This window comes from Beta vulgaris, chromosome 6 (genome assembly GCF_026745355.1).
Source record: "Beta vulgaris subsp. vulgaris cultivar EL10 chromosome 6, EL10.2, whole genome shotgun sequence".
NCBI lineage: Eukaryota > Viridiplantae > Streptophyta > Magnoliopsida > Caryophyllales > Amaranthaceae > Beta > Beta vulgaris.
Window position 1 is genome coordinate 44,596,316 of NC_079207.1, and position 17,834 is coordinate 44,614,149.

Genomic DNA, 17,834 nt, shown 5'->3' on the forward strand with positions numbered 1-17,834 from the left:
CGATTGTTGCTGTAATGCTTGCAAAGAGGATTTCGGAGATAAAATTTCCTCCATAACCTCCTCCACTTCATCATTGTTATTTCCCTAGGAACACTACAAGAGGGGGGGTGAATTGTAGGTGTAGAAATAAACGTAACTTTTTGCGGAAATTAAAACTTAAACGAATAAACAAGCTAAAGGAACACAAGGGATTTTTACGAGGAAAAACTTCTTGGGCCCAACAAGAAGAAACACCTCGACCACTAGGGATTTTAAACTCAACACTCTCACTAATTAGGCCAAACAACTCTGTTACAACCTAACTCTAACTCGAGCCCTACCTTGAGTTCCTAAACTCAAGTTCCTGAACCACTGTTCCCTTAACAGCAGTTCCTCTCAACTTCACTCGAAGTTTTCTCACACATACAAGCTTCACTCAAAGCCTTTCTCTTACAGAACTTCACTCAAAGTTCCCTTACCCAAAAACCAAAATACAATTGATCGAAATAAGCTTAGTGGAATTAGAGTAAGAAGGCAAAGAACAAATGGCTATTATGAGAGAATGAAGGCACTGACACTTAATAAGTTAAACTCACTTAATTACTTAGTCAGACACAATTTGGAACTTATCTAGACTTCTATATTTATAGTGTTAATCATGAAGAACGTGGAATTGATGTTAGAGTACACGTTTTAATCCATTTACCCATGATGTTCCTTCCCCTAAGGAACACGTTTCACATCATGTCCCATGATCCCATGAACTATAAATGAACGTGGATAAAATGCAGCCATTACTCCTAGATAATAGGAGTTCCTTCAACATTATCCGAAAATCAGTTTTTATAAACTCTTTTTATCTTTAAATCTAAATTTCTAATCTTTAAGAAATAATATCTTTGAAATAAAATCTTTCTAACAACCGGATATTTATTTTCTTATTTTCCGAAAAATAAAATCTTTTCCAAAACAGATTTTCTTTTTAAAACTGATTTTATCATTTGAAATTAGAAATAACTAATTTCCTATAATCTAGGCATGACTTACTCCATTATCTTTTAATCGTTATACTAAGTACACGCCTAAGTCTAGTTCCTTATATTAGTTCAGTTCCTTTAACATATTTGCTAAGTGCCACTGAGTTTGTTCCTTACAGAGGAACAAACGCTTCATTCTCAAAAATTCTGCCACAGTTCCTTACCATTCTTTCTTTGTTCCTTTACATTGGAACTAGAAAATAAAACGCCTAGCTTCTATTATTCTTGATCCAATGCTTGCTCCAGTATCAACATAGAAACTTCTTTACTTAGCCTTTGAAATCCTCTCTTGACTTCTTCATTGACTTCGTATTCTCCCAGTTCCTTGCATTGATACCTTAAACACCATACACTTAAATAATTCATTAGTTCACTACTTAGTTTGTTCCTTTGTTTCTTTGTCATTATCAAAACTAGGGTTCAACAATTTCCCCCTTTTTGATGCTGTCAACAAAGGTACAAACTAAGGAAAATAACAAATAATATAAGTGAATGAAAATAAAAACATAAAGAAGAAAATGAAAATAAAACACAATTATGTGAGTAACTGAAGTTTGATTTTTCAGTTATCTTAACCTATTTTTGATTTTTCATTTACCTTATCCAATTTTTAATTTTTTTTCGATTTTTCATTTTTTTTTAAGTTTATGTATAGTTTGTTCCTTAAATCCTTTTCCCCCTTTGTCATCCTCAAAAAGAATAGACTCTGCATGAATTGATGAATTGATTTAACACCTTAAGACCATTAGGCAAGCACCATTAGTGGTTAAGGTTAGAAAATCAAAGAGTAAACTAGCTCAAACATCAATCACATAATACTAGCCATTCCAAGGAAGAAATTATGCAAAGCATTTAGAAACATAGACAATATAGCAAAAGTCATTGATTATATAGCACTTGTTCCATAACTAAACAAAGAAAGAAAAGAAAAAGGAAGAAACAAAAGTTGTGTTCCTTGATGAGAGAAACAGGAACAACAAAACAACAATTAAAGAAACTAAGAAAGGGAAGGGGAATGGTGTTCCTCGACAACTTCTTCTTCAACCACATCCTCCAACTTTTTCATCACCACCCCTATGGTGGTCCAACCAGTAAGTCTTACTTCAAAATGATGAAGTAAGGAAGTTATCAAGGCCCCGTAGCCAATAACACAATGATTTTCAATGCAATGGGTTAAGTGTTGAATGAAGAGGGAAGGGAAATTAATTTGTATGTGTTGGTCCAAGCAAAACATGTAACACATATCCAAGAGACCCACTTCATTCCTCTTTTCAGTTCGAGGAATGAGTGCTCTCCAAACCAAGTTAAAACATACTTTGTGAAGGGGAGAGAGTAGTTATGGTTAAGTTTGTTTTGGCCAGCTGTTCCTCCAAAATATTCTAAGATTTTTCTTGAGGAAAATTCGGAAAGGAAACAGTTCCTTTCCTTTTAAAATACAAATCAGTTCCTTTGCAAGGAACTTCCCATACTTTGCTTAAAGTTGCTTGATTAAACCTTATTTTCTTGCCTCTAACTTCAGTTGTGCAAGTTCCATTAGTATTAACAAAATTTGCACAAAACTCATCCATAGCTAGAGGAACAAGAGCATTATTAAAGGCGAATTCAAACAAGAATTCCATGCCTTGTTCCTTTAGAATAGGTTAATTCTAGAAATTCAATTTTATTGCCCATTCTAAATCGACGCAAAAGCCCAAGACATACCTAGATTCACTTCGTTCGACCCTTTTCTTGGAAGACGAAGAAACAGTTCCTTTGGAAGGAACAGGTGCAGTTTCTTCTTCTTCCCCCTGAGATTGTTCCGGGGTTTCTTCTTCATCGTCTTCCCCAATCAATTTTCTTCTTCTCATGCTCCTTCTAGGAGATTCTAATTGCTGTTCCTCTATGGGGTTTTCTTGAATTATGTCGGTTTCAAGGGTTTTAGTTGGAGATGAAGAAATTTCCATTTTTGAAGTGTCGGTTGTTTTTGGTGTTGGAAAAGGTGAGTTTCTTGAAGTTTTTGCCATGATTTATGAAGGTTTGGAGGTTTTTATGGAGTATCAAAGGGTGTGATGAGGTTTCGGATTTGGTGAAGATGAAGCGTTTGAGAGGAACACGGTTTCTTAGATGAATTGAAGAAGGAAGTTTTGCATGTAATAGTAATTATGACACGCGGGAAAGAAATAAAGCAAAAGAAATAAAATAAAAATAAAGAAGAAAACGAAAAGATAAAAAGAACCAAGATTTAATTAAACTGGTTCCCCTTAATTTTTGGATTTTATCGGATTTTTCGGATTTTTATGAATTTTAATTTTTGAAAGAAAATAAATGCTAAGGAACTTGTGCTATAGGAACAACTAATGCTACATATCAATATCCTTCATACTATGCATGTTTCTTGACCTTAGGAACAGTAAGGGGAGTATTATGTGACATTTGTGAGTTGTTTAGTTTCTTTGACTTCATGGTTATGTTTTGCAACATTCCAATTTGCAATGGTCTTAGGCAATTAAACACAATTATTTTTAGCACACAAAGTCACTCAAATTGATTCAAACATGGGGGAATTGACATAGGAACAATCACTTAATTTTTATTAAGCCTAACTCAAGCCTTAATTTTTCATATCTATCTCTTTGCAAAGGCTTAGTTAGGATATCAGCAATCTGATAATCAGTTTGACAAAACTCAAGTTTATCAAACCTTTTTCAACATTTTCTCTTAAAAAGTGATGTCTAATATGTATATGCTTTACTCTAGAATGATGCACTGGATCTTTAGATATACTTATAGCACTTGTATTGTCACAATAAATAGGAACACATTCAAAGTTTATTCCATAGTCACTAAGTTGTTGTTTTATCCAAAGCATTTGAGAGCAACATGCAGCAGCAGCTACATATTCTGCTTCAGCAGTGGATAAAGCAACTGTGTTTTGTTTCTTGGTACTCCAAGAAACTAAACTATGACCAAGGAATTGTGCCATACCTGAGGTGCTTTTCCTATTACAAGATCTCCAGCATAATCTGCATCTGCATATCCTTTTAGTTCGAATGTATCACTTCTTGGATAGTAGAGTCCAAGATCATCTGTTCCTTTAAGGTATCTAAGAATTCTCTTCACAGCAGTGAGGTGAGACTCCTTTGGATTTGCTTGAAATCTAGCACACAAACCAACACTGAAAGCTATGTCTGGACGACTAGCAGTTAGATACAAAAGTGAACCAATCATTCCTCTATATTTTGTTTGATCAACACTTGTTCCTATGGAGTCTTCATCTAATCTAGTTGAAGTTCCCATAGGAGTGTGATTTATCTTTGAATTTTCGAGGCCATATTTCTTTAATAGTTCCTTTATGTATTTTTGTTGGTGAACAATTATACCTTTTTCAGTTTGTTTGATTTGTAGTCCAAGAAAGAAATTTAACTCACCCATCATACTCATTTCAAATTCATTGCTCATGAGACTTGAGAATTCTTTGCACAATGTTTCATTAGTAGCTCCGAATATGATGTCATCAACATATATTTGAACAAGCAAAATATCAGTTCCTTTAGATTTTAGGAACAAGGTTTTATCAACCTTTCCTCTTTTAAAGTTGTTTTCTAAAAGGAACTTAGATAATCTCTCATACCATGATCTAGGTGCTTGTTTTAACCCATAAAGAGCTTTATCAAGCTTGTAGACATGATTTGGGAGATTTTTATTTTCGAAACCAGGGGGTTGTTCAACATATACATCTTCGTTTAGATAGCCATTTAAAAATGCACACTTAACATCCATTTGATATAATTTGAATCCCATGTAAGCAGCAAATGCAATTAAGATTCTAATGGCTTCTAATCTAGCTACAGGAGCAAAGGTTTCTTCATAATCAATTCCTTCTTGTTGGTTATAACCTTTTACTACAAGTCTAGCTTTGTTTCTTACAATGGTTCCATATTCATCTAGTTTGTTTCTAAACACCCATTTTAAGCCAATTACTTTTTGTTGTTTAGATGAAGGAACTAGATGCCATACCTTGTTTCTTTCAAACTCATTTAATTCAGCTTGCATTGCAATAATCCAATCAGAGTCAGTTAAGGCTTCTTCATGATTTCTTGGTTCCATCATTGATAGGAACGCATGAAATGCACAAAAGTTCCTTAACTGAGATCTAGTTTGCGTACCTTTGGATATGTCGCTGATTAGAGTTCCACAGGATGTGACTTTTGTAATCTCCAAGGTTTTGGTTGAAACTCTCTTATAGGAACATGTTGTTCCTCATGAGTTCCTTGAGTGGATGAGGAACTCTGCTCAGTTGTTCCTCTGTTAGCCTCGGTGGACTCAGTTCCTTCATATTGAGGAACAGGAGCATCTTCTCCTCCTTGAGGAACAGGAATATCATTGATTCTCATTATTTTCGAATTCCTCGTTCCTTTCCTCTTTCACTTCTTCTTCTTCTTGTGAATCTGTGTTCCTTGACTAGGTTTGCGCTAACCCTATCTCATAGTCATCAACCTGTATGCTTGGATTATGTTTGTCAGATTCATCAAAGATTACATGAATGCTTTCTTCAACACACATAGTTCTTTGTTATATACTCTATAAGCTTTACTATGTGAGGAGTATCCTAAAAATGTTGCTTCATCACTCCTTGCATCAAATTTTCCAAGATTATCTTTTCCATTATTATGCACATAACATTTGCATCCAAATGTTCTAAAATAGGTGATGATTTGGTTTCTTTCCAAAGTAAAGTTCATAAGGAGTTTTATTAATGATAGGTCTCATCATGGCACGATTAATTATGTGACAAGCAGTATTAACAGCTTCAGCCCAAAAGTTCCTTGGAAGTTCACTAGCAATTAACATGGTTCTAGACATTTCCTCCAAAGTTCTATTTTTCCTTTCTACAACACCATTTTGTTGTGGTGTTCTAGGGGCAGAAAAATTATGATCTAGGCCATTATCTCTGCTTAGGTCATCAAATTTATAATTTTCGAATTCCTTGCCATGATCTGATCTAATGTGCATTATTTTATGTCCACTTAGGTTTTGAACTCTTTTAGCAAAGACAAGGAACTCATCATAAGTTTCATCTTTACTAGAGAGAAAAATAACCCAAGTGTACCTAGAGTAGTCATCTACAATCACAAGTACATACCTCTTTCCACTTCTGCTTTGAATTCTCATGGGTCCACATAAGTCCATATGAATTAACTCTAATGGTTTAGTGGTACTTACAATCGTTTTAGATTTGAAAGAGGATCTTACTTGTTTACCTCGTGCACATGCATCACAAACTTGATCAATATGAAATTTTATGATGGTAATCCTAAAACAAGGTCTTTTGATCTAAGTTTCTCAAGTAATGAAAAGCTAGCATGTCCTAGACGCTTGTGCCATAGAAGTGAATCATCTTCAATAACACTAAGACAAGTTAAATTGATTTGAGGAACAAGGTCTAGATCCACAATGTATGTGTTCCCTTTCCTTGTTCCTTCCACATAACCTTCTTAGTTTTAATGTTGATGATTAAGCATTTTTTCTTATCAAATTTTACAGTATTTCCTTTGTCACAGAATTGAGAAATGCTTAATAGATTATGTTTTAGACCTTCAACTAAAAATACATTTTCAATGGAGTGTAATGGTGACTTACCGACCTTACCCATAGCAACAATGTTACCTTTCTTATTATCACCAAATGTTACACTGCCACCTTCATAGGTTGTGAGTGAGAGAAACTTCGTTTTGTCTCCTGTCATGTGCTTGGAACAACCACTATCGAGATACCAAGTGTTGTTCCCCCTCACTCCAACCTGCAAAAATCAACTAGTTGTTAGTTGAAGGAACCCCATCTTTCGTGGGTTCCTGTTCTTGACTAGGATTTGTTTTGACAACCCATTTTTTCTTACTTATTGTCACATTTTTCCCAATCATCTCAGATTTTAGTTGACATTGATTTATGTAATGACCTACCTTGCCACAATACATACAGAACTTATCACTAGGTAGATCAACATATTTCTTTGTCTTGTTCCTTTTCTTGTAGTTTTCAAAACCAAGACCTTCCTTCCTTTTGGTCTGTGGTTTCTCAATCCACTTAGGAACTTTCATGATTTTGCCTCTGTTCCTTGCGACAACCAGTTCCTTTTTAAGATTACAGATCTGTTCCTTTAAAATATTTTTCTCTTTATTTATTTTTTCAATCTCAGATCTGTATCCTTTCAAAGGGGTTGATCTTATATCAAAGGAACTCAGAACAGGGACAAATTCCTTCAAGTGTGAAATCTCTAAATTAATTAGATAATTTTCATTTTTCAAACTCTCATAACATTCTTTGATTTTTAAGTTTTTATCAAAAAACAAAAAATCTAGTTTCGACATCAGTTCTCATTTTCTTAAGCCATTCTATGTGTTCCTTGCAAACCTTTAAGGCTTGTTCCGTTTGTTCACGTTTTTCACGTTCATCTCTACATTCAAGAATTGCATCATAAAGAAGATCATATATTTCAGTCCTAGTTTTACCATCTAGTTCTGACTCAAGTCCATGTTGACTTACCTCAATTTTTTCTTCATCTTCTTTTTCGTCAGTGTTTGCCATGAGGCAAAGGTTTGCTGTTTCTTCAGTTGGTTGTTCCTCTTCTTCTTCCGTCTCTGAATCTCCCCAAGCAGCTATCATAGCTTTGCGCACATTTGCCTTAGAGAAAGGTGCTTTTGATTCTTTGTTCCTTTCAGCAAAGCGTTCCTTGTTCCTTTCTTTGGTTTTGTCGTTTTCCCAAAGAGGACATTCTTTGATGAAGTGATCTGTACTTCCACATTTATGACAAGCAGCTTTGTTAGAAAATTTCTTAGTTTTACCTTTGAAGTTTCCATTCTTCATGTTCCTGTACATCTTTCGAAATTTTCGAACCATGAGGGCTGCTTCTTCTTCTTCAGAGTCCGAATCATCTTCATCATCTGCTTTGAGAGCAATTGATTTTGATTTGGAGCTTTCACCATATTCAGTATCAAGGTGAAGCTCATGAGTCATAAGTGACCCTGCCAGCTGTTCTAAGTTGAACTTAGTGAAGTCTTTTGTTTCTTGAAGAGCAGTGACTTTAGCCATCCATCTGTCCTTAGGAAGACTCCTAAGAACCTTTCGAACCTGTTCCTCAGATGAAATAAACTTTCCAAGAGAAACCAACTCATTTATAATGTTAGTAAAACGAGTAAACATGTCTCGGATGCTTTCTTTGGATTTCATGCAGAACAGTTCATATTGATTCATAAGTAAATCAATTTTCGATCTTTTAACTTCATTAGTTCCTTCGTGGGTTACTTCTAGTAAATCCCATATTTGCTTTGCGGATTTGCATCCCATGATCCTATTATGTTCATGGGGTCCAAGTCCACAATGCAATATTTAATAGCCATGGCATTTACTTCCATTTTTTCAAAATCAGATTTGTCATAATCAGAGAGGGGTTTAAGAGTTACCTCATTTTTGTCATTTGTAGTTGTGACTTCGAAATCACCAACTTCAATGACTCTCCATACCTGATAGTTTTCAGCCTTGATGAATATCTCCATGCGGTTCTTCCAATAGTTGTAGTACTTCCCATTGAACATAGGAGGCCTTTGAGTGGAATAACCTTCTTCAAGTTTCTCGGTGGTATTCATTGTTCCTTGGATCTTTTCCTAATTTCCTATAATCTAGGCATGACTTACTCCATTATCTTTTAATCGTTATACTAAGTACACGCCTAAGTCTAGTTCCTTATATTAGTTCAGTTCCTTTAACATATTTGTTAAGTGCCACTGAGTTTGTTCCTTACAGAGGAACAAACGCTTCATTCTCAAATATTCTGCCACAGTTCCTTACCATTCTTTCTTTGTTCCTTTACATTGGAACTAGAAAAAAAACGCCTAGCTTCTATTATTCTTGATCCAATGCTTGCTCCAGTATCAACATAGAAACTTCTTTACTTAGCCTTTGAAATCCTCTCTTGACTTCTTCATTGACTTCATATTCTCCCAGTTCCTTGCATTGATACCTTAGACACCATACACTTAAATAATTCATTAGTTCACTACTTAGTTTGTTCCTTTGTTTCGTTGTCATTATCAAAACTAGGGTTCAACAATCATCTTCGATATCCAGTTCTTCAATACCCATCACTTCATCAACTAGTCTAACTTTTTTGGCTTGAGAATCCAATGGACCCTTCCCTTTCTCCTTTGTTAAGTTTGCCTGAGTTGCCTTCTGTTTTACCTTGGACTTCCTTGCCATGGCTGCCTGCGTAGGAGTAACGCAGAGAGAAAACCAAAGAGGAGAGAAGCGCGCAAACTTTTTTAATTTGGGTCGACCATTTTTTCTTTCCTTTCCACACTCAACATTGGAAACATTTAACATTACCTAGTTTAATAAAAAAAAATTGGTCTTAAAGATAGATTTTACTTTGCTGGGAAGCCAACATGAACTTTGATCTAGATTAATCTAATTACAAATAGAGATTTGTGTCTATAATATGAAGATCTTTCTATTTTCAATTTTGAGATTTGTAAACAAGGCCCAAATATCTCTAGTGTGTTCTGATATGCTTTTCTATACTCTCATTTATTTCTCACTTGTCTTGTAAGCACTCGGGTTCCTATTTTCATTTGGTATTTGGAATATGGTTTAAGAAGATACATTTTAGCTAATGAAGTATATATAATCTTAGATCTTTTAAAAGTTGGAATTGCCAACAATATTCATTTCAATAGAGTTATGGGTGACAAAAGCTTGAAATTCACTATTCATTTCGCTACCACGTGCTGCTCACATGACTTGGCTGAGTTCTAACCTCACGCACCCTTCACGTGATACTCCCGCTTCTCCCTCACCTCATCCTCACATCGCGTGCTTCCCCTTCTTCACGTCTCTCACTCTTTCCTCTATTTAAAATTCAGTGAAATCCTAGACTGCCCCTGTAACTTCCTTCACCTTTCATCGCTTCTACCAGCTTCTACCACAAATTCATTCATGTTGAGCTTGAATTGTTAGACAAAAATGACGATTCCTCAGCTTCCTCATATTCTTTGATCGCTTTCATCTCTCTCTCAGTCCGATTAAGAATACGGTAGCCAGCATGACATCTCCGACAACGAAATTTCGGTGATGACTTAGGGTTTACCTACCCTTGATTGCTCATCCATCCGAGCCACACGAAACATCCAAGGTTAATTCTTTCTCCTTTGCGACTTATGGGTTTATGGGTTTTCGATTCTGGTTCATTTTCTGCAAATTCTGGTGCATACTCTCTCCTTCTCTTCATTTCTAACATTATCATCAAATTATATCTCCTATTATCTTCATTTTCTCCGTTTTTTCGGGGATCTCGTTTCCTCTTTATCGTTTTCAAGTGTTTCATTTCAATTATTTTCCCCTTTTTGTCTTAAATTCTACTATAGTTGGTTGTTCGATTCGAATGTTTTCATCGTATTTTAATCAAGCTGGATTTGGTTAAAGGAATTCTATTCCCTTTTTGTGTGCTTCTCCTTTTTTGTAGGAATTGATATATTTTCAAGGCCACACATTGATTATTCCACGAATTTCATTTGGTAATTTCATTCAATGAACTTTATGGGTTTTTGATTTTGGTTCGTTTTCTGCAAATTCTGGTTCATACTTTTGTGAATTTGGGAATTTATGTGGCTTTTGTTGCAGGGTGATCTTAGAAATAAATATGATGTTTGAGAAGTTTTTCCTGCGATCAAGTATGACTTCCTTTTTTTTTATTTCTCTTTTTTTGTATGAGTGGTGTGATAATTATGTAATTATGATTGCTTGTTTTTGGTTTTGATGATTCGATGTTTCTAGCATTAGCAATGTATGAACCTTAATTAGTTTGCGAGGCAGCCCCTGGTAATCCTCTACTTGTATCTCTTGTGTTAGCCTACTTAGCTATTTTTTTGTCTTGTTTTGGCGGAATCATGTTTAGCTTGGAATTTGTTTGCTCTTTGCTTGTTGGTTAGTGAATTGTGTGTTCTTTCTTGGTTGATTATTTAAAACTGATCCAGTATTCATAAATGCATTTTTTTCTAAATTCAACTCCCCTCGCCCCATAGAGAACTCGTGTTCTTTTCTATGTATGGGAGAATGCTTAAATGTTGTTTTGATTATGCTGCAAAATGCTGAATGAGTTGCATCTTGTGGTTGTTTAAAGATTAACATCACACATATTTATATGGAGTTTGGATTTCTTCAAGCCTTTGACATCCTAATCATACAAGCAAGAATTAGAACAATTTGCACGACCCGAAATTGACCATACAATTACACATAAATTTTTGAAACCAAAGTTGAAAATAACAATATCATAATGAAAGCGAAATAAACAAAGAAAATACTATGAAATATATGTACTTTGGGATCTCAAAAGGATAGGTCAATGTCCAAGGGGACAAGGGTTAGTAGATGACTCTTTTCTAACATAGAGGTGGGCATATGAGAAAGAGGTATTATGATAAATGTCTCGTCTTATCTAGCAAATAAGAACACAACAAATTCTCATCTAAGACTAATTCAAGAAGGTATTTTCACTTCAATGCAGACATTTCTTCATACCGTCTTGCTTTTTATAAATATTTCTTCTCTTTCATGTCAAAGCCATTGGCGTAAGTTGACAACTGAGTAACCGACAGATGAAAATGATAGAAATTTCAAACTAGAATGTCTTCACCAGTATATTATCCGGAAAGATAAAGATTCTTAGGCTATGTTTAGTTCACCTGAAATTTTCTGATCTGAACTTATCTGATCTGATCTGAACTTATTTTTTCTGATCTGATCTGATCTGATCTGAACTGATATGATAACAAGATATTATCTTTTAGATTTTTCTCAATATATAAGAAAAAAGATAGTCATGTGGGATCTTGTTTGATTCGTCTCAAGGAGTACTTTATTAATATTCAATTATTATAATTTTTACTAATATGTAATGAAAGATATAGTGATTTTTAAATATAAGAATGATCTGAACTGATCTGATCTGAACTTATTTTTTCTGATCTGATTAGATCTGAAATAAGCAAAAATAAGGTGAACTGAACATAGCCTTAATCATCTTATTGAAGTAGACATAAAAAGTTTTCTTAGACCTTTTAAAAGTTTGAGTTACCAACACTATTCATTTTATTAGTGTTATGAGTCACAAAAGCATGAAATTCACTATTTTGCAATCAAACAATCTGAGCCATTCATCACCGCTCCATCTAAACCGCACAATTTCTTTATGATCCTTTCTCCTTTGGCTGCAACTTCCTTCTCTCATTCACTCATCGTCTCTCTCTCTCTCATCCTTTCCATCTTCCATCTAGATCTAGAAAAATTAGGGTTTTAGACATGGCTGACACAAAGCTTTCAATTTCTTCACTGTTACGACGACTCGAAGCGATCTGAATTCTTATCGAACTGGTTATCGTTTCTCTCCAAAGACCTTTGTCATCATTGCACCTTCACTCTCTCTCATCGCATCCGCTTTCTCTTTCTCCTCGTATGTTTTCTTGCATCTCCGCTTTTTCCTTTCTTCTAAATTTTTAATCTTATGATGATGTTTGCTTTTTTTTTTGGGAAATAGGTTTAATTTACTCGAGTTTCTCGAATTTTATGTTTTTTTCCTCTCAATTTCTAGTAGTTTGGGATTTTCGTTCTATGTTTAATTTGCGTTTAATTTACTCGAGTTTCTGTTGTTGATGCTAAAGTTCTATGTTTAAGCTAGGGTTCTTGATTTTTATATTTTTACTTTTTGAAGTCTATATCGAATTTTTTTTACGATTTCATGGTTGGGGTTCGTGGGTTCGGGTCTTGAATTTTTTTTAGGATGTGTTGGATTTGCGAAAAATATGAATTTTGCATAATTCTTGAACAAATCTAGGGTTGCATTTTGCAGAATTCTTGAACAAATTTAGGGCAACATATATCATGTAAGCATTTCTAAATGATCTTTTTGTTGGAGTCTTTATGTCTTGCCACACATTTTCATATAGTATACATTATTTTGACCATGCGTTTTAGATTGAGGAGAAGCGATATGTAAATTATATTTGGGTCACAAAAGGAGGTAATATAACCTATCCATCTTATGTAAGAAAAGGTTTGCAGGTTTTGTAAATTAGATTTAGCTTACATGATATTTGATTTAGTAAAATTTTCCCTAGTAAAATTGACATGTTTATGATGCTTGTGTGCTGAACATATTCCATATTTCAAGTTGTTCAATGCTGTAAGTGCTATTACACAAGTTTTGCCTCTATTAGAGCATTATTTTCCCTTTAGAACCTGGCACATTTATAATGGTCGTGCTTTAAGCTCATTTTTGTCTTTGCTCCAAGTAACAAGGCCCAAATATCTCCAGGTATGTTGATTTTTTAGTTGGGGCATATCTATTTTGGTTGTTTGGTTGTTAAATCTTAATGGGTTGCACATTTGCAGTAAAAGAGGGACGTCAATGGGGAGAATTAACTCAAAAACTAGATAAACATTTTCTTTATGATGGGCTAATACATCATCTGTTGATCTTTATATTGATGTATGATGTTTGATTTTATGATTTGGATTTAAATTTCTTTTAAATTTCTGTTGAATGCATCTTCAACTTCCTGATATGAATTATGCATGCTCTCCTTGCATTGTGTCATGCTTTTGGTGATCTGAAGCAACTTCTCTTTGTCATTAGCATTCTCTGCCTTGTAACACAAGGCTTCATCTTCCAACTCAACTAACATGTCCTTGACACGAGAAACCTCTTCACTAACTGCTACTCTTACTACTCTACAAAGTCAATATATACAATCACTGTTCATTTGCAATGGGAAATCTCAGCCCTCCATTTCTTACCTCATCTCAACGGCATATTTCTTTTCTTCTCCCTCCTCTTCACCGTGCCTGCAACTCTCCTCTCTCTTCTCTCCTCTCCTCTCTCCTCTCTGTCTCATCTAATCGAAGTTCGAAAAATTAGGGTTTTTGGCTATGGCTGAGCACGCAAAATTAAAGGCTTAATCAATCACTTGGACTCTCTCCTCTATGTCTCACTCGCTCATCTAATCTAAGCTCGAAAATCTAGGGTTTTTGCTATGGCTGAGCACGCAGACTTGAAGGCTTAATCAATGCTTGAAAAGATCGCCCTGAAACACAACCAATGCTACTCTTCTTCCAATTCGTATTTAAACACAACCAGGCTCTTAATAACTGATATTTGATTGATAATCAAGAAATTTACATCAAAATAAAAAGCAATTAAACCACTAATTTTTCCAGTATTTTCTTAATCATTTTACCCCGTTTTATAGTGGTGATTCAGAGCTGTTTATTCACTGGTACACTGTGATCCTTTTGTTTCTGATTTCTTCCTTTCTTAATATATGTCTTATGTAGTATGACGAGTGTATCAAGGATTGTGACCAAGCTGTTGAAAAAGGTAGGGAGCTTAGATCAGACTACAAAATGGTTGTCAGGGCCCTGACCAGGAAAGGAACTGCTTTGGCATAATTGGCAAAGACTTCAAAGGATTATGAACGAGCTATTGAAGCGTTCCACAAAGCTTTGACAGAGCACCGCAATCCCGATACTCTAAAGAAGCTCAATGATGCTGAAAGGGCAAACAAAGAACTGGAACAACGAGAGTATTTCAGTCCTAAAGTGGCTGATGAAGACGTGAAAAAGGTACTTATTCCCTTCGGATATCGACAGATTTGTAATACTTCTATTAGAATACAAATGTATTGTTACTGTTAATTTTGAATGCCATTTAGTAATTACTCATTTTACTTGCACATTATCAAATTTACAGTTTCTGGACGATTGGAGCGTATATTTCATTAGATGTTATAAGGTGGGATAACTTTATTCGAGAGCTTTTAATGTCAAAATCTTTCCAGTTGATATAGATTATAAGGATGTTAATAAATGTAAAATATCTGGATCTTTTTCCTTTGAAGTTTACTTAGAATGTTCGGTGCTTAATTGTACCTTTTGCCTTTAAGACTATTATCCATGTGCATTAAGTTGTGATCTACACTTGTCATTTTTCAGGTAATGAGTATTTTAAGGAGCAAAAGTATCCTGAAGCAGTGAAGCATTACATAGAAGCTATCAGAAGGAACCTTATAGACCCAAAGGTAGTACTCACTTTTCCTGCTCAGTATGCATTTAGTAATATCGTCACTGAATTGATCAAATTCATTTTGCTATATATGGTGCAATTCAGGCTTACAGCAACAGAGCTGCAAGTTACACTAAGCTAGGGGCAATGCCAGAATCGTTGAAAGATCCAGAGAAGTGCATCGAGCTCGATCCATCTTTTGTTAAGGCATACACCAGGAAGGGTGTTGTCCAATTCTGTATGTAGGAACATGACAAAGCACTCGAAACCTATCAGGCAGGACTTAAACTTGATCCAAATAATCAAGAATTGTTGGATGGTGTGGGAAGGTGCGTGCTGAAAGTACATATTGCAATATTGTGTCCTCTACCTTCAGCCATTTTTGTACAAATTAATGACATTGTGACTTTCTTACAAATGTGTAGACCAAATTAATAAAGTAAGCCGTGGGAACTTGACGCCTAAAGAACTTAAAGAGAGACAAGTTTTTTTTATGCTTGCTGCTTGAATATATTTTCATTTCATTAATTTGAGAAACAACTTGACAGTTAGGCATCTCATTTCTCACCGATCTTGTAATGAGACAGGTATGTTCTTTCTGAACTTGTATATCAATATTCAACAGTATTGGATATTGCTTCCCTTGAAAAAACAGTATTGGATATGCAGTCAAATATACTATTTTAGGGTATATAGAGAAAGTTGTATCTCTATAATTGGGTATATAGAGAAAGAAGTAGATCAACTGTTTTTGCAAATTTTCAGCTTTATTTTCATCTTGGTTTTTGGTTTTTGCAAATTTTGACTGTTTAATTTGAGTGCATAATCTTGCTTCTTTCATGTTGATTACTGTTTTCCGAATTTATGGTTATAATACTTAGAATTGGGTTGATTTTGGGGCATTTTTTTTGTTAGAAGCCATATCAAGTTTAGGATTGTATTATATGAATTGATATTTAGTTGAATCTGGGATCTCATTTTGCCGTTAATACCAATATGGGATCTCAGTTTGTTATTAATTCCATTTCTTTTTTATGCCTTCTTTCTTTGCTTTCCTTTTCAGCAGGATTGTTCAACCATATGTTACTTTATTTTCCATTTCTTAACATGAAGATGAAGACATCCTCCGCAACGACCTTCCAATGTCCTCTAATACTCCTTTTTGTTGTTTAATTTGCTCATTTTTAAACGCTTTTGAGCCTAGGGGATTTTCCAAGAAGAAAGTACTTTGGATCATCTGAATAGGGGTAATGAGTCCAGTGACAATAGGGGGTGGGGTGGGGAATGGAGGGGTAATGAGTCTAGTGATAATTTTCTCTTGGATTGCGTTTCTATTGTGTAGTTTAGTTGCTTTTCATATTAACCTCATAAACATCATCTTAGAGCTAAAAATAAGAAACTCAAGGATCTGCTTAGCTTCTTATCAAGGCAGTTGCTTTTCAAACTCACCTCCTAAATATCATCCTAGAGCTAGAATCCTGGATTGTGGTTCAGTAATGGCAGTGCATCACCAAATCGTACTCAAGGAGAGCTTGTTTTTTCCCCCGCATTAATTTACGCCCATCTACCTCCAATAATTACCGTTTTCGGTTTCAAAGGAAGCAGTTTCCGGTTAAATTGAGCTTTGTAATGACTACTACTAAGTCAAAGGGCTAAACATTCAACCACGTTGGTTTTTATTTGCACCGCCCTTGCTTCTCACATGGACAAATATATCTTGGTTTATCATGTGCCTGCCAATCAAAGAATGTTAGGATCTTGTCCAAACCATCTCTACATCAACCTATCACCTCTGTGATCTGTTAAAAATGTTGTCTTTTGCGGTACCGCAAAAGCTGGTATGATATAGCTCTATATTAGAAATGGTGCGCATGCATTGCCTTCTTTTACCTCTTGATTTGCAGTTCATGTGGTGTGTTCATATAATGAAGAATAACTTGAATTTTGTTTTGTAGGACTTTTTCAAGCGTGCCGATATCGGAGTACACCAGAGGAGTTTATATTTGGCTTGCCTAACGGGTCTTCTTATGTTGGATGGTACGTTCCCTTTCTTGCTTCACAAACAACTTCACACTGATCGTATATATCTTACACTTCATATGTAACATCTCTGAGCCATAACAACAATTCCATTTTCCCTGAAGCTTTCAATACATTTGTTGTCTAGCCATGTTCAAGAATTGTCCTATTTTTAAACAAGGGATTTGACACCAAGGAACTCTCTGCAATACGTATAGCTTGATACCCTGTATTTCCTTTTAGGAAGTAGGTAAAAAAAAGGCCACCATTTTGCGTGCTATTCACCGGTACACGTGAAACATGGTTCACACATCCTTGTTATTGTAATTCTGGTAGCTTGTTTGTAACTATAATGGTTCTCTGTACACTTGAATGAAGATCTTTCTCCTATTAATTTGGCTACTTCCAAACCTTTCAATTAGGTTCATTGTATAGTCCCAGTATCCCTTACGTTAACCCCATGCACTTAATCTTACGCCCCACTACCTGCATCAAATCACAATTTAGTGGCTTTTTAAAAAAAACAAACATTTTTTATGAATTAACTTGGGAAGCATCTAAGAAGTAAATTCAGTTTACCTTGACCTTGAATTAGGTAGCTACCAAGGTTTTTCTTGTTGCATCCCCCACCCCACCCTTTGGCATTGCTAAGTAAAGCTGTAATTGATGGTTACAAAAGCTCAGGCTCCATTGTATTATGTTTTCCTACA

At 35.1% G+C, this 17,834-nt stretch overlaps 1 pseudogene; it reads left to right on the plus strand.

Annotated features, from left to right (window-relative positions):
* Positions 1-11,391: 11,391 nt before the first annotated feature.
* LOC125498352 (hsp70-Hsp90 organizing protein 2-like) lies at positions 11,392-17,450 on the plus strand (annotated as a pseudogene).
* The last annotated feature ends 384 nt before the right edge of the window (positions 17,451-17,834 follow it).